Source organism: Delphinapterus leucas, chromosome 1, assembly GCF_059928025.1.
Source record: "Delphinapterus leucas isolate spDelLeu-1000000601 "Yukka" chromosome 1, BTC_Dleu_Yukka2, whole genome shotgun sequence".
Classification (NCBI taxonomy): domain Eukaryota; kingdom Metazoa; phylum Chordata; class Mammalia; order Artiodactyla; family Monodontidae; genus Delphinapterus; species Delphinapterus leucas.
The window spans coordinates 32,089,219-32,114,213 of NC_143129.1; the positions used below are offsets into that span (position 1 = coordinate 32,089,219).

A 24,995-nucleotide genomic window follows, 5' to 3' on the forward strand; every position below is an offset into this window, starting at 1 on the left:
AGTCCATTCTCTACATCTGTGTCTTTATTCCTGTCCTGCCCCTTGTGAGTGACTCTAACAAGCACTGGGCTCAAGCTCTCTAAAGATGAGTAGCACGTCCCAGCGGAACAGTCAAATCAGCCTCTGACCCATAAGGCAGCTCAACGGGAGGTGGCTTTCTGTGGCCATTGGTTGACTGCACCGCCCTGTAAAGGCCACAGAGAGGGTGACGGAGAAGAAAATAATGCAAAGGCAAGTGAGGTGGAGAAGGGAGGTGATGTTTAAACACTCATAGCCCCTTCCTCTCTTGTGTGCTCTTTCTTCAAATGATACCGGATGAGGTATCATATTTCAAGAGGCCTCCAGGGTTCCTAAATAGAGTCCTCAAGAGGACAGTAAAGGGAAATGACAGCAGAAGCAAAGGTAACTCGGAGCTTCTCTTTTTCTCGCAGCTCCTGAGGCACCAAAGACCAAATGATCCCCTGGGCTCCTCTCACATTATAATCCTAGTGCCAAGAACACGGGACGCAGCAGAAGGGTCAGGTGGGCTCTGAAGAACTCAAGATGGATCTGGGTGGGGCTGAGACCTTGGCCATTCTGAAGAAAACCATATTGTGAACATTCATCCCCATGTGTTGTAAGGCTCCTAAAGGTGAGCTAAGAAAAAAAGAGAAATGCAAGAAAGAACAGAGGCCAGAAAAAGACCAGACCATTAATTTTTTAGGAAGAGAGAGGTCTGAAAAGGAAGAGATCTAAAAAGGAAAACGTAAGAAAACACTGAAAGAGGTGAAAATATAGTTTTAGGAGGTAAGAAATAGAAATGTCAATGCTTAATGAAAATAAAAGAAAGAAGTTCAGAAATAAGAGGAAATAAGATAGTTGACAGGAACTAGAAAATGAAATAAAAATATGAAATAAGAAAGTAATTGATAGAATTATATATAATATTAAGGCTGATTAACCTATTTAACTTCTACTGAATAAGATTTTGAATCAAGTGAATTGATTGAAATTTTTTTTTTTCTTTTTTGCGGTATGCGGGCCTCTCACTGTTGTGGCCTCTCCTGCTGCGGAGCACAGGCTCCGGACGTGCAGGCTCAGTGGCCATGGCTCACGGGCCCAGCCGCTCCGTGGCATGTGGGATCTTCCCGGACCGGGCCCTGCATCGGTAGGTGGACTCGCAACCACTGCGCCACCAGGGAAGCCCAAAAATTATTTTAAACTAACCTTTTAAAATAATTTTAATATTATTAAAATTATTAAAGTACTTGAAATTATTAAAGTCACCTTTTAAAAAACTATTTAAAAAACATATTGACGTCAAAGTAGTAAAATAAAATTAAAAGTTTTTAAATTTTAATAATTTCTTCTAAAGTCTTTCTGTTAGGCTTTTGGAAGAGTAGACAGAGAGAGAAGGCATAAACAAACTCATTTGTGTACAGGAGTGTGCATGTGGTCAACTGGTTCCTCAGGAGGAAAAGCCCTGATCAGGAGCATTTGCATCTCTATCGGTCAGTTTAAAGATGCCAATCTGACGTCACTCAAGGCGGAGCTGGGAAGAGATGCACAATAGCACACCATCACATGGTACCCTCACCATACAGGAGACATAAGTCATCTCCAGAGCATAAATAAGACAAAAATGTAGTAGAGTAATTTAGGAAGTGGTAAGTTTTGAGTATTTGTTACTTTTGTTATTTTTCACTGGTAATAAAAATATTTATTTTACATTTTACATAGAACAACTTGGAAAAGTATAGAATGCTTTATAACTTTGTGTATCACCCTCATGCAGGAGCCACACTAATTTCTCCATACCATTCCAATTTTAGCCTAAGTGCTGCCCACGCGAGCACATTTGCTTTTAGTGTCGTTTACTTGTAAGTTTATATAACTTATTTTTTATGAGTTAGGTTTTGACAGTGGCTTGCAGGACTCCTGAAAACTTACTCATCAGTTCTTGTGAGCTGGTACAAGTCAACATGATTTCACTCCAGCACACCACTGATCCTGTGAGTCCCAACCACGTCATTCAACAGGTCAAGTGACTTCTGCCCTGCCATCTCTAGACAGATGGATCTCCTGAACAACCAGTGCGGTTAGGACCAACTCACTTGTGTTCGGTTAGGACCAACTCACTTGTGTTCTACCATATACACAAACCAGAAACGAATACAACCTATGTAAAAAAAAAAAAAAAAAAAACTTTTTCTTTTGGAAAAAAATTTTTCTTCCTTTTAAATCAATTTCATGGAATTTTTTCAGTGAAGTCCGGTTTTAAAGACTTCAAGTGAAACAACTGATTTTCATTTTCTCTGAAAGCCCTACCAAAATTGAGGTGTTGGTTGATTTTTTTAAAATTCCATGAGAGACTTCCCTGGTGGCACAGAGGTTAGGAATCTGCCTGCCAAGGCAGGGGACACGGGTCCAAGCCCTGGTCCGGGAAGATCCCACATGCTGCGGAGCAACTAAGCCCGTGGGCCACAACTACTGAGCCTGCACTCTAGATCTCGTGAGCCACAACTACTGAATCCCCCGCCTAGAGCCCGTGCTCCGCAAAAAGAGAAGCCACTGCAATGAGAAGCCCGCCCACACAATGAAGAGTAGCCCCCTCTCGCCACAACTAGAGAAAGCCCGTGCACAGCAACGAAGACCCAACGCAGATGAAAAAATAAATAAATACATTTATAAAAAATAAAGTCCTTAAAATCTGCAGAGACATTTCTTTTATCAGAGTAGATTTCTCTTACATTGATAAGAACTGCAAACTAACTCCAAGAGCCTTTGTGGTTAAATACTGGTTTAACTTTGGTTAAGAATTTGTTTCCATAGCTGCACTATATACAGAGTAGTAGATATGGAGGTGAAATCATTTCACAACAAATGAGTCACAATAAGGTTGTCCAATAGTGGTATCATCATTTAATTTACATACGGCAACTGGACCACTTAAAATGTTTGGCCAGGGGCAGGCTGGCTCTTGGTAGGCTGCGTTTTGGTGAGTGCAGTATCATGTTCCTGACACAAGGTGGAGCCAGTGGCATTGAGCTAGGTTGTGAGTCTTCAGCTTAAGGGCAGTCTAAGGTCAAAAAGACCACAAAGTGAAAACCCGATTCAGGATAACTGCAATTCTAAGGGAGAAAAGAATAGGCAAATATTGTACCTCCTCTATGAAATAGCTGACACTAGGCTAAGTATGAGAAAATGTTTAAAGCAATTCAAAAATGTATAAGAAGGAACAAAGAAGGATTTGAAAATGATTTTTATTTATTCAATAAATATTTTTGAACACTACTATGTGTCAGGTAGAATAGAAAACAAAACAAAGACCTTGGCCTCGTGGAAGGCATTTTTTTACAGACTAAGCTTATTCTGGCAAAGCCATGACATGAAGCTGAAATAATGCCTCATCTCCTTATTTAACAGAACTACTCTGTTCAAAGAAAGGCCTTGGGACTTCCCTGGCAGTCCAGTGGTTAAGACTTCGCGCAGCACTGTTCGCAATAGCCAAGACATGGAAACAACCTAAACGTCCAACGACAGATGAATGGATAAAGAAGATGTGATACATTTATACAATAGAATACTACTCAGTCATAAAAAGAATGAAATAATGCCATTTGCAGCAACACGGATGGACTTAGAGATTATCATAGTAAGCAAAGTAAGTCAGAAAGACAAATACCATATGATATCACTTATATGTGGAATCTAAAATATGACACAAATGAACTTATCTATGAAACAGACTCACAGACATAGAGAACAGACTTGTGGTTGCCAAGGCAGAGGGGGGTGGAGGAGGAATGGATGGGAGTTTGGGATTAGCGGATGCAAACTATTATATATAGAATGGATAAATGACAAGGTCCTACTACATAGCACAGGGAACTATATTCAATATCCTATGATAAACCATAATAGAAAAGAATACGAAAAAGAATGTATATATGTATAACTGAATCACTTTACTGTGAATAAAATACTTGAATTAAAAAAAAAAAAAAGACTCTGTGCTTCCACTGCAGGGGGCGCAGGTTCGATCCCTGGTCGGGAACTAAGATCAGGCATGCCGCACAGCACAGCCAAAAAAAAGAGAAAAAAGAAAAGGCCTCTTTCTCCAAAGTTCCCTATAATAAGTGAGGATCATTCTTCCACTGCTAAAATATGCTTTCTGAAAACCTTCTGTTATTTCTTATAGTTTCGTATGAGCTACAGTTCACAGCCTCCAAATGAGGAACTCTGGATCTACTGTGTATTCATAAAAAAAAAGGCTCTATAAAATATTGGACATTATAGAGAGAGAAACAATAAATAAATAAGTTAATGACATCTTTACTTTTACATCTGCTATGGCTCAGACACTGCCCTAAGCACTGTGGTTACTGTCATGAATTAAATAGACTAGGTCCCTGCTCTAACCATGGAACTCACAGTCCGGTAGGAGAAAGTACGTACACACACACACACACACACACACACACACACACACACACACAAATAAGTATGAGATAATTTTAGGCAGTGATAAATACTATCAAGAAATCACAGACTTCCCTGGTGGCGCAGTGGTGAAGAATCCACCTGCCAATGCAGGGGACACAGGTTCGAGCCCTGGTCCGGAAAATTCCCACATGCCATGGAGCAACTAAGCCCTTGCGCTACAACTACTGAGCCTGCGCTCTAGAGCCCGCGAGCCACGATTACTGAGCCCATGTGCCACATCTACTGAAGAGCCCATGCTCTGCAACAAGAGAAGCCACCGCAATGAGAAGCACACGTGCCACAACGAAGACTAGCCCCTGCTCGCCACAAGCCCCCGCTCGCCACAAGCCCCCGCTCGCCACAACTAGAGAAAGCCCGCGTGCGGCAGCGAAGACCCAATGCAGCCATAAATAAATAAATAAATCTATTAAAAGAAAAAAATCACCATCACCACCACCACCACCACCACCACCATCATCATCACCATCACCATTATCATAACTGTATTAGTTTACTAGGGCTGCCATAACAAAATACCATGACTGGGTGGCTTAAAGAACAGAAATTTATTTTCTCACAGCTCTGGAGGTTAGAAGTCCAAGATCAAGGTGCTGGCCGGTTTAGTTTCCTCTGAGGCCTCTCTTCTTGCCTCGCACATACCTGTCCTCTTGCTGTGTCCGCACATGGTCTTTCCTCTGTGTGCCTGCATCCCTGGTATCTCTCTGTGTGTTCAAATTTCTTCTTGTAAGGCCACAAATCAGATTAGATTAGGGCCTGCCCTAATGCACGCATTTCAACTTAATCACTTATCTCCAAATAAGATTATATCCTGAGGCGCTGGGCACTGGAGACATAACTTGTGGGGGAACACAATTCAGCCCATAACAAGAATAATTATTACTATACTCCTACTCTCACCATCATTCTCTGACCACCATTCTTGCCTGGACTGCTGCCATAGGCCTCAGGTAGTCATTCGGCTTCCACTCTTACCAATCACCTCAAAGCGTTCTCCTCACGGCAGCCAGAACAACCTTCTAAAAGTGAAAACCACAGCACGCATCTCCTCTGCTTAAGGCCCTCCAGTGGCTCTCCAATGCACTGATAATCTAAACTCACTTTCATGACCTACAAGGCTCCACTGAATTTGGCCCCTGCTGACCTTTCTGACTTGATCTTATACCACTCTCCTCACAGCTACACTGTTTTTTTTTTTTGGTTTTCTCCAACACACAAACCCCTTCTCTTCATAGGGCCTTCATATTTGCTCTCCCCCAGTTCATCACATGGCTGTCTCCTAATCTTAAAGATCTTAATTCAAAAATTACCTCCAGAGAAACTCTCCCTGACCAGAATGTTTAAACTGTTCCATCCCACCTAATCACCCCTCCTTCTCTAATACATCATCCTATTTTTAATTTATAGCACATTTTATTACCTCATCCTGTTATAGCACTTATTACTATGCGAAATTATATCTATTTATCTGTTTGCTTGTATACTGTCTGTCTCTTCTTTCTAAAATACAAGTTCCATAAGGACAGAAGCCTTTCACTGCTGTATTTCAACACTCAGAAGGAGCTCACACCTAATAGGGACTCGGTAAATACATGTTGAATAATAAATGAATACTTTTCTATACATTCACTCATTTAATTCTCACATCAATCCATATTATAATACCCACTTTAAAAATAAGGAAACTGGAACTCAGAGAAGTCACTTGACCCACCCTATAGGAGCATGACTAGTATGGAGCAGAACTGGAAGCTGGTCCCCAACCTCTGACTCCTGAGATTCTGTCTCTCAGCATTCTTTGCAATAACACCTTCTTAGAACAAATCATGGTGGTTAGTGTAATTTGGGATGAAAAGTAGTGACAGAGAAAAAGACTCAGATGCAGATCTGAATCACTATGCCTTGGGCATTTTTCTCATGGATGTTTTGGTTATAACAAGGGTTTAATAAATGTTTACTAAATTAATTGACTAAAACATTTTTCATTGTTGTAAAAGGGCTAAATAATTCCAAATTCAACATGGCCAAATGGCTGCTCACTGCCCAAACAAAGCAAACAAATAAAAAGCTTAAGAGATAACACTGAAACACCATTGGGCAAACACTACAGTAATCATTGTTATGGATAAGATCAACCAATGGATGCTAAAATTAGTGGGCAAATATTGAGGAGAAATAGGATGTTTGCATGGCCTTGAAATAGCTCCCCAGGATATTTACTAATTACAAAGGGGAAAATAACAACCTTATAGTGGGGAAAATCTGGCAGACACTACCTTAACCGAGAGAGCAAGGTTAACATCAGCACTGAGATATATCAACATCAAGGTGCTCTGAGAAAAATACAAAATCACTTCTATGGTATTTCTCGCCAAAAACGCATTACTTCAGTCTATGCATGACAAAACATCTGACATACCCAAACTGAGGGACATTCTACAAAATCACTGAGCAATACTTTTCACAAGTATCAAGGTCATGAAAGACAGAAAGACTGAAGAGCTGTCACAGAATGGAGGACCTAAAGAGATACAATAACCAAATACAACATAGGATTCTGCACTGGATCCTGGAAGAGAGAAAGGAGATTAGTAGAAAAGCTGGTACAAATCAGTAAGATCTATAGGTGGAGTTCATGGTTTTGAACAAATGTTAATTTCTTGATTTTGATAACTGTGCTATGGTTATATAAGATATGACCATTAGAAGAAGCTGGTTGAAGGATACACAGGAATACTCTGTACTATTTTTGCATTTCTGTAACTCTAAAATTAATTTCAAAATAAAATGTTTTTAAAAACATCAAAAAGATTAAATTTTAAAATAATGGCATACTAAGTTCCTTTTTTCTCTATGGGCAAAGAATGGAGATTTCTAGTTAATCAGACATTTTTAAAGAGTTACCACTTTTACATATTAGGGATATTAGCCATTTGCAATATAACATTCTCTCAAGTTGTCATTTATCTCTTGATTTTTCAATGTGTTTTTAGCTTGAAAAAAAAACTTTTAAGCAGAACGTGTCAATCTTTTTACCTCTGGATTTTATTTTGAGTCATTTTCTCTACGCCAAGTTCATAAAGGAATTCATCCACATATTTTTTTAATACTTGTAAGATTTTATGTTTTACACTTAGATTTTTGTTGCATATAGACTTTACCTTGGTATACAACCTGAAGTACAGACCTAATTTTATATGTTTTTAAATGGCTATCTAGTTGTTAAGTCTATCTTTCCCCCACTTACTGGAGATGTCACCTATATCATGTATTACCTTTCCACTGGCACTTGGGACTATTTCTGAATTTTCTGTTCTATTTCATTGGTCTGTTATGCCACACTCTTTTAATTGTAAAGGATTTGTAATATGTTTTAATATCAAATAAAGCTAAATTTACCTCCTTGCTCTCCTTTATCTGCATTTTCTTGGCCATTCTACTTATCCATTTTTTCATACGAACATTAAACTCACTTGTCTATCTCCAGAAAAGAATTTGTTGGTATTTTAACTGTGTTTATATTAAGTTTATAAGTTGATTTAGGACTACTTGACATCTTTGTGATTTCAAGTATTCCTATCCAAAAACACGGTATGTCTTTCCATTTGTTCAAGTCTATTTTTATATATTTTTCAGGTTTCCCTAACGTAGCACTGTATTTTTTTTGTTATATTTATGTCTATACATTTTAACATTTTTGGTGCTATTGTAAATGGGTCTTACCTTTCGTTATATCACCTAACTGGTCATTATTGGTATAAATGAAATGTTTTGCTTTCTGTATATTAAATTCATTTCCTACAACTTCATTAAACTTTCTTTTTCTGTGCAGTAATTTTTCCACTGATTTTTTGGGTTTTCTAGATATTTCATGATTTCATATCTGCAAATAGAGACAGTTCTCTTTCTTCTACCTTTTCTACATTCTACCATTTTGTGTCCAATACTTACGCCTCTGTTATTACTTGTCTAACTGCTGGCTAAGATAAAGCCTCTAATACTAAATAATAATGGGGAATATGGATATTCTTATGTTGTTCCCGAATTTAATGGAAATGCTGATTGTGTGTCCTCATTAAGTAAGAAACTGGATTTTAGGCTGAGATATACATATTTCATGTTACAGAACTATTTCCTCAAAATCTATTTCATTGCGTGTGATGGCTAATTTTATGTGTCAACTTGATTGGGCTTAAGGGATGCCCAGTTGGCTGGTAAAACATTATTTCTGAGTGCATCTGTCAGGGTGTCTCCAGAATCTAGCATTTGAGTTTGTAGACCTAATAAAGAAGATTGCCCTCCCCAACTTAAGTGGGCATCATTCAATCTGTTGAGGTCCTGAATAGAACAAAAATGCAGAAGGGCAAATTTGTTCTCTTTGCTTGAGCTGAGACATGCATCTTCTCCTGTCCTTGGACAACCATCCCCTGGTCCTCAGGCCTTCAGGCTCAGAATGAATTACACCACTGGCTTTTTGATTCTCCAGCTTGCAGATGGCAGATCATGGGACTTCCTGGCCTACATAATTACATGAGCCAATTCCTAAAATAAATCTCTTCTCTTTCTCTTTCCTTCTCTCTCTCTGTATTTTAAAGATATACATGTCTTTAAAATGATGAATGAGTGCTGAAGTCTGTCAAATGCCTCTTAAGTATCTATAAATATGATCCTACGCTATTTCTTCTCAGGTCTACTAATATGATGAAATACATTAATACACTCCCCAACACAGAACTATTCTTTCATTCCTGATATAAATCCCATTTTGCTTTAATATGCTATTGCATTTTGTTGCAAGTATTTTATAATTTTTGTATAGATGTTCATAAGTAAGATTGTTTTGTAGGGTTTTTTAATGCAATCTTTATTAAGTTTTGGGTATCAATATGATAGTCACTTCAGTAAAAGAATTTGAAAGTTTTTCTTCTTTTCTTATTTTCCAGAAGAGATTAAGTACCATTGGGAGTAAAATATTTTTAGGTTTGAAAAAATTATATGAAACCATCTGGATTTAAGCCTTTTTGTGAAAGAGGTCTTTTTTTAAATTTATTTTATTTATTTTTATTTTTGGCTGCATTGTATCTTTGTTGCTGTGCGCAGGCTTTCTCTAGTTGTGGCGAGTGGGGGCTACTCTTGGTTGCGGTGTGCGGGCTTCTCATTGCACTGGCTTCTCTTATTGCGGAGCACAGGCTCTAGGCATGCGGGCTTCAGTAGTTGTGGCACGCGGGCTCTAGAGCGCAGGCTCAGTAGTTGTGGCGCACAGGCTTAGTTGCTCTGCAGCATGTGGGATCTTCCCAGACCAGGGCTTGAACCCGTGTCCCCTGCATTGGCGATTCTTAACCACTGCGCCACCAAGGAAGCCCTGAAAGAGCTCTTTGAAAACTTGCCTACTGATTCTATGTAATTTAGTGTGTTTAGATTTTCTACCATTACTGGGATCAGTTTCTCTGTTTGTTTTGTTTCACTTTTTGTTTTCGGCAATTGACTTTTTTTAAAGTGTATAATTCAGCGGTTTTCAGTGTATTCACAATGGTGAGCAGCCATTACCACTACTAATCCTAGAACATTTTCATCACCTCCAAAAGTATCCCCATACCTGTTAGCAGTCACTTCTCATTCTCCTCTCTCCATACCTCCTCGCCATCATTAATCTACTGTCTGTCTCTATGGACTTGCCTATCTATCATGGACATTTCATATAAGTGTCATACAATATATGGCCTTTTTTGTCTGGCTTCTTTCACTCAGCATAATGCTTTCAAGGTTCATCCATGCTGTAGCATGTATCAGTACTTCATTCACTTTTTATGGCTGAATAATATCCATTATGTGGATATACCACATTTCCTTATCCATTCATCAGTTGATGGAAATTTGAATTGTTTCTACTTTGAGAGTATTATGAATAATGCTGTTATGAACATTCATACACAAGTTTTTATGTGGACATATTTTCTCATTTCTCTTGGGTATATACTTAGGAATGAAATTCCTGGGTCATATGGTAACTCTATGTTTGTATTTTTGAAGAACTACAAATCTGTTTTCTAAAGTGGCGGCACCATTTTAGATTCCCACCAGGAGAGCATGAGGGTTGCAATTTCTCCACATCCTCACCAACATTTGTTACTTTACTTTTTAAAATTATCCTAGTAGATCTGAAGTAGTATTTCATTGTGGTTTTGACTTCCAGTTCCCTAACAACTAATGATATTTGGCACATATTTATGTGTGTATTAGCCATTAAATGTGTTCTTTGGAGAGATATCTATTCAAATCTTTTACCGACTTTATAAATGGGTTATTTGTATTTTTATTGAGATATAAGAGTTCTTATATATTCTGGATGCTGGACCCTTATCAGATATATAATTTGCAAATATTTTCTCCCATTCTGTGGTTGTCTTTTTGTTTTCTTTATGGTGTCCACTGAAGCACAGAAGTTTTGAATTCTGATGAAATCCAACTTACCTATTTTTTCTCCCTTGGCTGCTTATGCGTCACGTGTCATATCTAAGAAACCACTGCCTAATTCTTGGTCACAAAGATTTACACCTATGTTTTCTTCCAAGCGTTTATGTTTCTTCCTCTATTTTGAGTTAAGTTTTGTATATGGTATGCTTCATTCATTTGCACGTGGATATCCAGTTGTACCAGCACCATTTGTTGCAAAGCCTATACTTTCTCCACTGAATTGACTTGCCAACTTTGTTGAAGATCAATTGACCATAAATGTAAGGGTTTATTTCTAGACTCTCAACTCTGTTCCACTGATCTACATGTCTAGCCTTATGCCATATGCCAGTATCACAGAGTCTTTATTACTGTAGCTTTGAAGTCGATTTTGAAATAAGAAGTGTGAGATCAACTTCTTTTTCAAGATTGTTTTTGGCTATTCTAGGTCCCTTGCAATTCCATATGAATTTTAGGATCAGCCTGTAAATTACTGAAAGAAAAAAAAAGGCATCTGGGATTTTGATAGGGATTGTGTTGAATCTGGTGATTAATTTGGGGAGTATTGTCATCTTGACAATATTAAGTGATCCAATCCAGGTACACAAGACTAGGATAAGCTTTGACAAATTATATTTAACTAGAAAGTTGCCTTTTTCAGCTAGATTTTCAAATTTGCTTATAAAGTTGTACAAACCACTCTCTTATGATATTTTAAAACTTCCTCTGTTTTGATGGTTATTTCCACAAAGTCATCTGTGCATTTGTGCCTCCTTTAAAAAAAAAAATTGCCATTGGTTTATCTTTTTTTTAGCCTTTTACCAAAAAACAGCTTTTCGTTTTATTTATTAGTTCCTACTATTTCCCTGATTTCCAGCCCCGTTAATTCTGTTTTTATCTTCTCTCATTCCTCCCTTTTGCTTTCTCTCAGTTTACCCTTTTTCCCTAGCTTTTTGAGTTGAATGTCCTATTCATTTTTTTATGCCTTTATTTTTCTTGATATAGGCATTTAATGAGTTATGATTTGGTTATATCACATAGATTCTGATGTCATTTCCATTTTCATATCTCATTTCCATTATAGTTACTTTCAAGAAGTTTTCTATTTCATGGTCCTAAAATTTCCCCTTTGACCTAAGAATTGTGTATAGACTTTAAATTTTTTCTAGGTTGAGCTCCAAATTTGGGTGTGAATGAGATCTCCCAGGAAAGGGTGTAAAGTAAAAAGATGGACAGAGATGAAACTCTGGTGGACATTAATAAGCCAAATAGAGGGATACTTGTCCCCAAAAGGATCTAGGAAGAAGAGTCGAGTTGGAGATGTTGGATGAAATCAAAAGGTGATGTCATGGAAAACAAGGGACAAGACAATTGGTGACCTCAGGGAACACAGTTAGAATGGGAATGGGGGTGGTAGATAGAAGTCAAATTACAAACTGCATGTTGAAGAATGAACAGAGTGAAGGTTATCACTAAAGCAAACTCCTTTTTTTATTAAGATTCTTAGCTATGAAGAGAAAGAACGAACATTAGCTGGGGTGGGGGTTACTGGGTAAAAGTTTTAACTGTTGTTTTTATTTGTTTTATATGGGAGACATTTGTGCCGTGGGGTAGTTTACAATAATAATGGAGGCTTTTCCATCCATAATTCTTTGTACCCTTCCCCCCAACCTAGGCAGCTAGGGCATTCCAAGTTCACTGCCTCAGGGAGAGGATAACTCAGCAGAATACAGAGTTCAGGGTGAATGCCAAAGAAAGCTTAGTTATGGAAAGGGATCATTACTTGTGAGGGTGTGGCTAAGGCACTTACACTATCCATGCCTGCCCCTGTGGAGGCAACCTTGTTTCTGCCTGGCTTTAGGCTATGTGCTCAGGAGAGCCACCAAGCCTTGTTAGCTTGGAGAGCTCTCAGCGCCAGCCCTAGGCTGCTCTTTCGCTTGCAGTCCTAACAATCGGGGATTATTATGGACGGCTCTGTAAGGCCACCGCACAGGCACGGTCATCCGAAAATTTTCCCAAGCTCTAATTAAGATTCCTTTGAGCACAGTATGGGAATCCCTCTTGCTCCATATACCCTTGTCTATACCTGCTACTGTGAGACTTTGTAGCACTGAAATTTGGTCTTCAAGTCTCTGGTTCAAATCTGCTCATTTTTCTGTGGGTTTTTAGCATCCCAGGTTTGTAGCTCCCCAGGTGATTCTAATGTGCACCCAGCACTAGGAACTACTGCTGTAGTCCACATGCCAAACCTACCCACCATCCTGTAGCTAATTTCCTTTCTAAAAACCCGAGTCTAGTCTTATCAATTCTCTACATTTATGGATTTATCTTGCCTACATAACTGAAACCAGTCTCCTTAGGGCAGCGAACAATCACTCACTCTCTGGCCCCTAACCCACCTTTACACATGCATTTCCTAATAACTCCTCACAACTAGTTACATACCTTCTGCTGTATATAGACAGACGAGGCTGTACACGTTACAGAACCCAAATATTACATAGGTTTGTCTTTAGTAAGTTTATAACTTAGAAGAGACAAGACTATAAGCTTTCAGTTAAAAATATAAATACTTCTAGAGTTAAATTAGCAAAGGAAAGCCTAAAATGAGCTCTCAAGGTTAGAAACTATTACAAAATGCACCAATAGTTTTCAGAAAAAAGTAGACATTTGAGTGCCACTTCTCAGTAATTCAAAAACTAAAATAGAAGAAGGCAATGGGTTAGGAGCTGGTGTGGCTACCATGCCTTTAAATAAACCAAGAGCTGCCTTGAATTACAGGGCTTCTGGCCTGGCTTCTGGCCTGGTTTCATTACTGCATTATACTGTGGCACCTCTAAACGCTTGTTTCTGAATCCTTCAAAGACAAAAATAATGCATTCCCATGCTCCTTGGGACCCTGCTACTGTAACCGAATCTTCTCCCTTTCATAGCCACCTGAATAGAACCCACACCTGTCCAGTCTTTCTCACCTCCCCCCAGGGAAAGCACAGATTTGGACATCTTGCCTTATTATCTCTGTAGATGAAATGGATGCACTCTCTGTCATTCACTCTATCTAGAATACATAGAACACTCAACTTCACTGCTGCAGCTGACTACAGTTTAGACAAAGTTACTTGCTCTGTGTTCAAGGTGGAACCACTAGTTACGCCTACTGCCCTCCAAATAAATTTGCGGGCAATTTCAAACAATGTATCTGATATCCATAACTTGTGATTTGTGGAAGAAGTCTTAAAGGGAGACATTCTTCATGTCATGCTTGACTGGAGTAGCAAAACAATGATGGCTCTTCTTCTCTACCCCAGCAGCCCCCTCTGAAGGGGCCACTCCACCAACCAACTTCATTCAGCCTAGGACATAGCTTAGTAAGATACCTCGGGGCCCCAAAGCCTTCCTTGAGTTCCTGTAAAGAAAATTCAATGAGGACAATCTGTGAGGATAATGGTCGCTGTTATAACAAACACCAATATCCAGTGGCATAATACTATTGTCACAGAAGTGGCTTATATTAAATCAAAATGAGTTTTCCTGATCAATAGGTGGCTTTCCTCCAAAAAATCATTCAGGGACCCAGCTCCTTCTATCTTCTGGTTCTATCATTTTCAATACATGACTTCCAACGTCACTCTGCTTGCCTGTATCAAGCTAGAAGGGGGAAAAGCCTGAAAGATCACACGTGGAGGTTTTTATGGATCAGGCCTAGAAGTGGCACACATCACTTCCACCTACATCCCATTGGCCAAAACTCAGTCATAATTCCCAGCCCCCCCGTATCTGCAAGAGATTCCCGGAATTATAGTTTAGTCCATGTTCAGGAAGAGAGCAAACAGAATTAGACCACCCAATCTCCACCACAGTCGACCAAAATGACATGAACCACTAGTGGCCTAATATTAGGCTTATACAACCTCATCAGGATTTGGGGGTCACCATACCAGACAGGCAATAAGGTACCTGACAGATCCACAGTCTTCCTGAGAGTTTCTTAGTGTATATATTGTTATGTCTTGTACCATTTGATCCGCCTCCCTAGGCACAGCTGCTTTAAGCAGAGATGGCTACTTAACCAAAAAATGATCTCTCTCTCTATAGGCCTACAAAAGAGAGGCCTATGAAGTTGTCTACTGTAAGAGCACTGCTCAACAAAAGCACTCTCTACTCAATATTGACAAATAGCCAAAGCGGACTTTTCTCTCTTCTTCCTTGGGAGTTTTAAAGGAAGAAAAACAGAGAGAGATACAGATGAAAGAGAGATGGAAGAGGAATAACAGAGAGAGAGAAAACAGCAGAATGAGAAGGCATCAGAAGCCATGAGTAAGTAGAAGCAAAGGGACAGGAGACACACAGCGGAGGTTAAATTAGTCAGTAGCAAAGTAGGAAGAAGAATCTGGAAGACAGGGAATAGAAGTATATGAGTAAACAAAGGGGAAAGGTGTGGGGGGCACTAAATTAGGAGTTGGGGATTAACATATACACACTACTATATATAAAATAAACAACAAGGACCTACTGCATAGCACAGGGGACTCTACTCGATATTCTGTAATAACTTATATGGGAAAAGAATCTGAAAAAGAATAGATATATGTATATGTATAACTGAATCACTTTGCTGAAACTAGCACCTGAAACTAACACAACATTGTAAATCAACTATACTCCAGTATAAAATAAAAATTTAAAAAAGAAGTGTATGAGTCAAATCACCAGCATGTTAGGCTACCAGAAGTGGAGTTGAAGTGGAGTCACAAAGCAACTGCTGAAACACTAGTGCCCTGTGTTCCCTTAACAGCAACAAATACCGCTCCAGTGAGCTAAGAGGCTTGAATGCACTGCAGTTTTTCGCTTATTCCTTATGATTTAGGAAATAATTACTTCTTATATCACTTATTTCCAAATAGATCCTTAAAATACCCTTCAGTAACTAAGAAAACTTAAAAGATTATCTGGTCCCATGCAACCTGAAAGAGTGCAACCAACAGAATGATGACAGGGAGCCAGATTTCCAAACATGCCTGTGGCTATCTGAGCAGACAGTAATGCTTCTTGGGTGTGTCCCCTCTAACTTTCAAAGCTAATGAAGATACTACCATGAACTGTCCTTTGTTATGCATTTGCATCAAGTCTTCCACATTTAATAATGCTGACAGTTTTCAAATGGAAACCAATATTTTATTTCGATGTTAAAGAGAACAGGTTGAGGCCACAGAAGTACGAACTTGGAAGCCACAGAGGGTACACACCCAGAGGCCACAGGAATTATATGCCCAGAGGCCCCAGGAAGTACACTCCCTGAGACCACCAATACTCAGAGAGCCTCTGGCTCCCAATTTTTGTAGACACACAGCAAACCCTGCACCTGATCTAGATAATAACAATAAGTACAACAGACAGATACCTACAATCCAGAGTCAAGAAAAGTTGACCTCCAAAGATAAAATACAAAAAGAGTCTTCTTTCTAAAAACAGGCAATTAAGTACCCTGAACAGGACAGCCTGAACCCAAGTGTTATTTTTATGTCACAATGCCATCATATTAATCAACTTCCATCTATAAAGCCTGAGACATAGTTTAGTGGGATACCTAGAATCCCACACCCTTTCTGATGCCCTCCAATACATTTATGCACTCAGCCTAAGATTAAGTGGAGAACTACATCCATTCCAGACTCCTGAATGCCACTGAGAAGCCATAAAAATAAACTTCAGCATAGGTTTGACCCCATCCCATGAGAACATTATCATACTATGAATGTAACTGTATGAGTTAAAAAAAAAAATGGGGAGGCAAGAAAATAATATATATGCATTTCCTTGTATATGCATAGCATATTTCTGTGGTGATCCCTAGAAACTAGTACTTTCATTGTTAGTATAGTTTGGAGGGGTTTTGAATGGCTGGTGGAAGGGGCTTAGAGGGACTTTTCTCTGTACTTTGTTCTCTTTGAATTTTTAACCATGTGAATATATTATCTATTCAAAAATATTTTTCAAAACAAATTTTAACTCCCTTTCCTGATTATTCTCTTCATATCCTGTAACTGTTTAAGATCCACTGCTCTCCTTCAAAGCTTACTTTCTCCTTTTAACATCTTTAACAAACTCTTCTTTCAATCTCACAGAGTGAGTTTCTGTCTTTGTTCAGACTGCTATAACAACATACCACAAACTGAGTGCTTATAAACAACATATATTTATTTCTCACAGTTGGAGGCTAGGAAGTTCAAGATCATGGCACAGGCAGATTTGGTGTCTGGTGAGAATCTGCTTCCTAGTTAGCCATCTTTTTGCTGTAACCTCACATGGTGGAAGGGATGAACTAGCTCTCTGGTCTCTTTTATACGGCACTAATCCCAATCATGAGGGCTCCACCCTCATGACGTAATCACCTCCCAAAGGCCCCACTTCCAAACACTATCACACTGGGGCGTAGGATTTCAACATATGAAACTTGGGCAAACACAAACATTCAGACCATAGCAGTTTCTTATTTATCCTCTCCACCATCCTACTGTCAAAATTTAATTATGTAGATCAAAATACCCTACCTCCCAGCAACAATAATAAAAATCTTCCTCTTTAGGAAAAGGTAAAAAATAACTTGGGCTTACAGGATTTATTTTTTGGCATTCTAGGAAAGGGATAAAATCTTTGAACAATTCCACATGAATAATTTTAGCCTTGATACAATGGTAATGTAATATCACAAATAACCCAAATTTCCAAAATTAGGAGATATGTCAAACTATGAAATGCCTTGTAGCCATTAAAAATAATATAAATTTATAAAATGTCATTTAGATACAAAGTATTCAAGTATAAGCAAATGTTTTAAAGATGAAAGAACTCTTGGGATTAACATATACACACTACTATATATAAAATAGATAATCAACAAGCACCTACTGTATAGCACAGGGAACTCTACTCAATACTCTGTAATACCTATATGGGAAAAGAATCTGAAAAAGAACAGATATATGTAGATGTATGACTGATCACTTTGCTGTACACCTGAAACTAACATAACATTGTAAATCAACTATACTCCAATATAAAATAAAAATTTAAAAAACAAAATAAAGATGAAAGAACTCAGGGAAAAATACCCATGAGCACTTTCTGAAAAAAAAAAAACAAATAAGAGAATCTAGACAACAGAAATAAATCAAAGAATTCAAGGATGGAGGAGGAAACGGTGGTTAGCAGAAATTCCATTGAACTGTGGGAAAAATATACTAAAAGATGGCATGATACTAAAGTATGAACATTCTACCTTGTCAATGTAAAAATATTAATAATAACATACCTAAGATAAACTGGGGGTGGGGCGGGCCTGAGGGAGAAAAAGTAGAAGGAATTTTGAAAGTACTAACACCCTCATCTTCTACAGCAGGAAGTCAACTGATACTTTTATATTTGAAATGGGTAGTTCTTTTAAAAAACACAGTGACTACAACCTCTTAATGTTTTTCTTGTTATCTTTTCTGAATTTAACATAAATAATGTCTCTCATGGCTAACAAACATTTGAGGTTACACAATTTCTTCAATTTAAATTAATTTTTTTCTTGTGTTACATTCAAGTAAAATTAATAATTTTATTTTTAAAGAGCATGATTATTGTGATCTTATTTTTATAGGAATAGTCTCTTCATTTATTTAATGTTTTATTGGTGATCTACTACGTGCCAAACACAGTTCTAGGTGCTGAAATACAGCAGTGAACGACAGAAACCCCTGTCCTTGTGGAGATTATACTCTAGACTTTTTTCTTCCATAATTTCCTTCTTTTTCCTTCCTTCCCTTTCCTCCTTCCTTCTTTCTTACTAACTCCTCACCCTTTTATCCATTTATCCTATTACACATGGATAAAAAAGATCTAGAATAATAGTTCTCTGACATTAATAACTTATTTCAAGAGGTGGAATTCGGGATAATTTTTTTAAACTTTCTTTAAGTGATTCTTTAATCACAGTTCATCAGAAGGACTATTACAAGCAAACCAATTTTTTACAAAGCGACTTCAAAGTGAGATGGTGAAATAAGATATAAACCACTCTTTAAAAATATTTATTGTTATGTATAATTGTGAACTATTTCAGAGAAAAGTACAGAAAAAAATATTACAGGGAATTCCCTGGCGGTGCAGCGGTTAGGACTCCGCACTTTCATTGCCAAGGTCCTGGGTTCAATCCCAGGTCGGAGAACTAAGTCCACAAGCCACTCGGTGCACCCCCACCCCCCCCAAAAAAAATTACAGACAGCCTTATATCCAATACCAAGATTTAACAGAAGTTAACATTCTGCCACATTTATTTGCTTCAGATTTTGTTCCCTAACAATAAAACATTGCAGAAACAACTAAAATTCCACTCTTCATCCCTCTCCCTCCATCTTCAGGTGCAACCACTATTCTAAGGATAATGTTTATCACTCTCATGCATGTATTTGTCTTCATAAACAATAGACTATCACTTTGTACATTTAAAATTTACATCATGCGGTTATCATAATGTTCACTTCCTTCTGCAATATTTTAAACTCAACATTATTATTATTTTTGTATTTTGCGGTACGCGGGCCTCTCACTGTTGTGGCCTCTCCCGTTGTGGAGCACAGGCTCCGGATGCGCAGGCTCAGCGGCCATGGCTCACGGGCCCAGCCGCTCAGCAGCATGTGGGATCTTCCCGGACCAGGGCACGAACCCGTGTCCCCTGCATCGGCAGGCGGACTCTCAACCACTGCGCCACCAGGGAAGCCCTCTAGTGTACTTTTATTGCTAGAATCAAAGATGAAAAGAACATAGATTATAAAAAACTAGATATGTTTGTGAATAAGATTAGAGCTACTTTCAAATTAAATTTATCAGCTACATGGAAAAATTAGCTTCCTTACTCCTTTTTTTTTGGTTGCGCTGTGCAGCTTGAAGGATCTCAGTTCCCCAACCAGGGACTGAACCTGGGCCATGGCAGTGAAAGCACCAAATCCTAACCACTGGACCACCAGGAAACTCTCAAGCTTGCTTACTTTAGGGGTATTCCTTGTGGAGTGGGTTTTATTTTTTACCAAACTAGCTTTATTCAGGGTAACTTAAATTTATTCTATTAAAACTACTCTAATGACTTTTGTTTCCAAAAATTAAATCCATACTCACAAGGTGTGTCATATGATTAATTTTTCTAAAATTTCTGAATACATTAAAGTAGAAATAGTCAAAAAATAGATGGCATACATTTCACAGCCTAAGGCTAAGACCTTTCATGTATTAAAAGATAAATCACTAAATGGAAAAATGGGGAAAGGTCATGAACTGCCGGTTCAAACAAAGGAAAATGCAAATTGTCTTTAGACATGAAAAAAGATGTCTATAATTAGGGAAATGGAAATTAACACTGAGTTTCTAATTTTCACATATCAGATTGGCAAAAGTCCTAAAGTTTGATAATTAAGCTTTAAGAGGGAGTGGGGAAATAGGCATGCTTGTATAATGATGTGAGAGAATATAGGGTCAAGATAGCAACACCTACCAAAAATATTCATGCAAGTTGACATATTTCCAAGAATGTATCCTAGAGAAAAAGTCTCAATTTGGCAAAATGACATGCATACTCAGATATTCTTTGCAACATGGACTGTTATAGCAAAAGCCTAGAAACAACCTAAATATCCATCAAGGGTAGATTAATTCAATATATTATGGTTCATCCATACAACGAAATGAGGAAGCTCTTTATGTACTAATAAAGAATAGTCACCAAAATATACTTATAGGTGAAAAAAGCAAAGTGCATAGTGATTTATATAATATCTCACCACTTATGGTAAAAATACACACACATCCTGCAACTCAATGTCAAAAAAACAAACAATGCAGTTTAAAAATGGGAAAAGGACTTGAGTAGACATTTCTCCAAAGAAGATGTACAAATGGCCAATAAGTACATGAAAATATGTTCAAAATCATAATCATTAGGGAAATGCAAATCAGAACCACAAGATTCCACTTTATACCCATTGGAATGGTTATTTTAAAAAACAAAATTTATTGGCAAGGATGTGGAGAAACTGGAGCCTTGTGCTTCACTGGTGGGAATGTAAAATGGAACAGCCACTGTGGAAAACAGTACAGTGGTTTCTCAAAAAATTAAACATAGAACTACCACATGATCTAGCAATTCTACATCTGGTTACACAACCAAAGCATTAAAAGCAGGGACTTGAAAAGACAGCTGTACATCAGTGCTCACGGCAACATTATTCAAATAGCCAAAAGGTGGAAACAACCCAAATGTCCATGGACAGATGGATGGATAAACAAAATGTGTTATATACACACAGTGGAATATTATTCAGCCTTAAGGGATGGAATTCTGATACATGCTACGACATGGATGAACCTTGAAGACATTATGCTAAGTCAAATAAGCCAGACACAAAAGGACAAATACTGTATGATTCCACTTACATGAGGTACCTAGTATACTGAAACTCATAAAGATAGAAAGTAGAATGGTGGTTGCCAGGAGCTTAGGAGAGGGGAGAATGGGGAGTTATTGTTTAAAGGGTATGGAGTTTCAGTTTGGGAAAATAAAGTTCTGGAGATGGATGGAAATAATGTGAATGTACTCAATACCCTGAACTATACACTTAAAAATGGTCAAAATGGTAAATTTTATGTTACGTATATTTACCACAATAAAATACATACATACATACAAACACTTGTACTTGCATGGACAATCTCTGGAAGAATTAGAGAAACATAATAAATCTTGCCTTTAGAAAAGGGAACCAGATAGCTAAGTGAAGAGATTTACCTATCACTATATATTTTTTGTACCTTTAGAATTTTACCCCATGTGTATATATTATCTATTCAAAAATTTAATTTTCAATCACACTTATTGATTGAAATCTAAACATAGAGCAGGAAAATGTATATAAGTCAAAATGTATTATGGTCTATGTTTTGTATGAGGCAAAATAAAAATGCCCCTAATTAATGCTACTGAAAACTTGCCTCAATGTTTTTCAAGATGTAACCTTCAAAAACTATTTAACAAGGAAAATGGAAAATAAAATGAACTGCTTCAGAACTTAAAAGATCAAAACAGGACACCCAGATATAAGTAAAAAGTTCTTATAAGACTAAAATATAACATTGCTAATCCAGATTAAATAGAGGAAAGTCAAATCTAAATTATGTACTTCAAGAATATAAAGTAGAGGGCTTCCCTGGTGGCGCAGTGGTTGAGAGTCCGCCTGTTGATGCAGGGGACACGGGTTCGTGCCCCGGTCCAGGAAGATCCCACATGCCGCAGAGCGGCTGGGCCCGTGAGCCATGGCCGCTGAGCCTGCGCGTCCGGAGCCTGTGCTCCACAACGGGAGAGACCACAGCAGTGAGAGGCCCGCGTACCGAAAAGAAAAAAAAAAAAGAATATGAAGTAGAATAATAATACTAGCTAATATTGTTCTAAGCTTTAAATCCCAAACTAATTCGTTCCAAGTTAATATTGTTCTAAGAGCTTTAAAAATGTCCACTGACAACAGCTGTTCTCAAACTTTTTGGTCTCAGAACCCCTTTTACATGCTTAAAAATTATTCAGACCCACAAAGAGCTTTTGTTTGTGTGAGTTATATTTATCTATATTTACCATACTAAAAAGTACACCTCAAAGTTTAAAAATATTTACTTACTAATTCATTTAGAAATAATGATAAACCCATTATATGCCTACATAAATAAAATTTTTATGAAAAATAACTATATTTTCCAAAACAAAAAATAAATTTAATTAGAAAAATGGCACTGTTTTACATGTTTGCAAATCTCTTTAAGGTCTGGCTTAACAGAAGGGAGCTGGATTCTCATATCTGGTTCTGCATTCAATCTGTTACAATATCACACATGTAGCTTTTGAAAAACTCCAATATACACTTGTGAAAAATGAGAATGAAAATAGCAAATACTGTCTCAGATTTTTTATGAAAATAGTTTTGATTTCACAGACCCCTGAAAGAGTCCTGCGGATACACAGGGGTATACAAACCATTTTGAGAACTACTTACTTACATCAATCCTATGTGGCAAATGTAAAAACTGAGGCACAGAGAGAATAAATCAATTACAGTCACAAAGCTAGGAATGAACCCAGAAAGTCTGATTCCAATCCCCAGGGTTGCCCCTCAGAGCCAGGAGGAAAGCAGCAGGGGCCCATTTCATAATGTTTTACATAATGATTAAAAAAAACCCACTGGCTGCCTGGCAGTCACAATACCAGACCTCCACTCCACCTAATGTGCTAAAATTTCAAATTAAATCTTTTAATTCATGCCAAGCAGAGGTAAGGGGTGCTGGTCTGCCCTTCAAGGGAAACAGCATCACTTGAAGAATCAAGCACATTAGGGCAGGAATAGCCAAATGCCCTGGAAGCTTCTCAAGGAACAGCTGTCTCTTCCAAACCCAGCTATTATGTCTGTCTCTGGAACTCTTACCCCATTCAGACCCCTCCTTACACCATTCAATCTACACAGAATACTGCCTTCAATTCTTAATTAAAATGTTCAAAAAGAAGAGTAATAAAGAGACTAGTTCTATCAGATAGTAAAGCATACTATAAATTGATAGCAATTAATATAGGATTGTCCTAGTATATATGATCAGGAGGTAAGGCAATAGATCAGAACACATAGCCTAAATTAGACTCAATTATAGAAAATGCAGTACATTATAAAGTGGATCTAATAATTCAAGAAGTAAATAAACTGAACTGTTTAGCAATTTGAAAAAAAATCTATTTAGACCTTCACTTTTAATCATATGCCAAAATAAATTCTAGCTAGATGAACTGTTTTTACAAATAGAGGAGCCTGCTGAGGCTGGGCAAGGCAGGACCAGACCTTATTCAGCACTGCATTCCCAGGCCTCTTCCAGGGCTGCGGCACAGCTGCCCCAAAGAGAAGAAACTGATTTGAGTTTCAACTCTGTGGCTAGTCTATTATTCGATCTTGGGCAAGTCATTGTGCTTCTTGATCCTTAATTTCTGATTTATAAAGAGTGGATAGTAATGATACCTGCAGCATGAGAACACTCACTGTAAACTTTAAAGTGCTATACAAATTAGCAGAAGGAGTACAGAAACTGCATTCATCCACGTTCCTACCACTCAGATATGCTTAGCATTAATATTTTAGTGCTAAAAACAATGCCAATTTTCTTAGTAATTTTATTTTATAAAGTAGACATTTCAAGAACATACACTTTTCCTCGGGGCCTCAGTACAATTATTTTAATTCTGAATGGGTAAAAGATGCAACCCCTAAACATGTTTATTTCCCCTGAATTGGCCCTTCTATCAAAAAAAGGCCTGGGGCTTCCCTGGTGGTGCAGCGGTTGAGAATTTGCCTGCTAATGCAGGGGACACGGGTTCGAGCCCTGGTCTGGGAGGATCCCACATGCCACGGAGCAGCTGGGCCTGTGAGCCACAACTACTGAGCCTGAACTTCGCAACAAGAGAGGCCGCGATAGTAAGAGGCCCACACACCACGATGAAGAGTGGCTCCCGCTTGCCACAACTAGAGAAAGCCCTCACACAGAAACGAAGACCCAACACAGCAAAAAAAAAAAAAAAAAAAAGGCCTGGCATCACTGCTCTAAGGGATTTGGGAAACTTTCTCTTCACTGCTACTTTCAGGAAGCCTCAAAGCAGGAGATGAGCCCATGAAATCCATGAAGGGTGGGGTGGAGGGGAGCAGGGAGGGAAGGGGCGACACAGCCCATCAAGACACTGAATTAGAGAAACGCTGACATGACCTTGAGCAAACTATTTACCTTCTCCTAGTCTCCAAAAACTGGAGATGCCAACCCTTACTGTACCAATAAAAAGACTAAAATGAGGTAATGTACACAAAAACCCTTAGCACCCAACTATAGGTAGACATCAGAGAGCAAGGCTTGAGTAAATGCTGGTTTCCCTTCTCTGTTCCCCCTCTCTTTCATAAAGCTATCCTGGTTCTTCTTGCACTTCCGTGACTTCTCTGACAATACCTCTCCTC

At 38.2% G+C, this 24,995-nt stretch overlaps 1 protein-coding gene and 1 non-coding gene across 2 annotated transcripts in view; both read right to left on the bottom strand.

Moving 5' to 3' along the window:
- The window catches only part of DRC8 (dynein regulatory complex subunit 8), a 133,911-nt gene that overhangs the window by 38,058 nt on the left and 70,858 nt on the right, over positions 1 to 24,995 (bottom strand). The gene's annotated exons all lie outside the window — the stretch shown is intronic.
- Positions 1,730 to 1,835, bottom strand: LOC115802815 (U6 spliceosomal RNA). Its single transcript, XR_004023360.2, has one exon. It is a non-coding gene; the product is annotated as a U6 spliceosomal RNA (small nuclear RNA).